The sequence below is a fragment of the Propithecus coquereli genome, unplaced genomic scaffold (assembly GCF_000956105.1).
Source record: "Propithecus coquereli isolate 6110/MARCELLA unplaced genomic scaffold, Pcoq_1.0 Scaffold63, whole genome shotgun sequence".
NCBI classification, from domain to species: Eukaryota; Metazoa; Chordata; class Mammalia; order Primates; family Indriidae; genus Propithecus; species Propithecus coquereli.
The window spans coordinates 3,425,276-3,425,640 of NW_012152285.1; the positions used below are offsets into that span (position 1 = coordinate 3,425,276).

At 33.2% G+C, this 365-nt stretch overlaps 1 protein-coding gene across 1 annotated transcript in view; it reads right to left on the minus strand.

Annotated features, from left to right (window-relative positions):
• ATAD1 (ATPase family, AAA domain containing 1) overlaps positions 1 to 365 on the minus strand; it is an 88,756-nt gene that overhangs the window by 40,514 nt on the left and 47,877 nt on the right. The window lies entirely within an intron of this gene.

Below are 365 nucleotides of genomic sequence, written 5' to 3' on the forward strand. Positions count from 1 at the left end.
GTTGGCATGAGCCTAGGGAAAGAAGCACTCTAATATTGCTGGTATGCAAGTAAAACTAGCATGTACAATTTGGCAATAGCTACTGAAATTATAAATACTCTATCATTTGATCTAGCAATTCCTCTTCCGGAAAATTCACTTTAATAATATTCCTGTGCAAGTGTGAAATGACAAGGCTATTTAATATAGCATTTTTGTAACAGTGAAAGACCAGAATCAATCTGAATGCCCTTCAAATGGCATTGATTAAATAAATTACAGTACAGTGAAAGACCAGAATCAATCTGAATGCCCCTCAAATGGCATTCATTAAATAAATTACAGTAAATCCATATAATTGAATCCTATGCAGTGCGAAAAAAAAA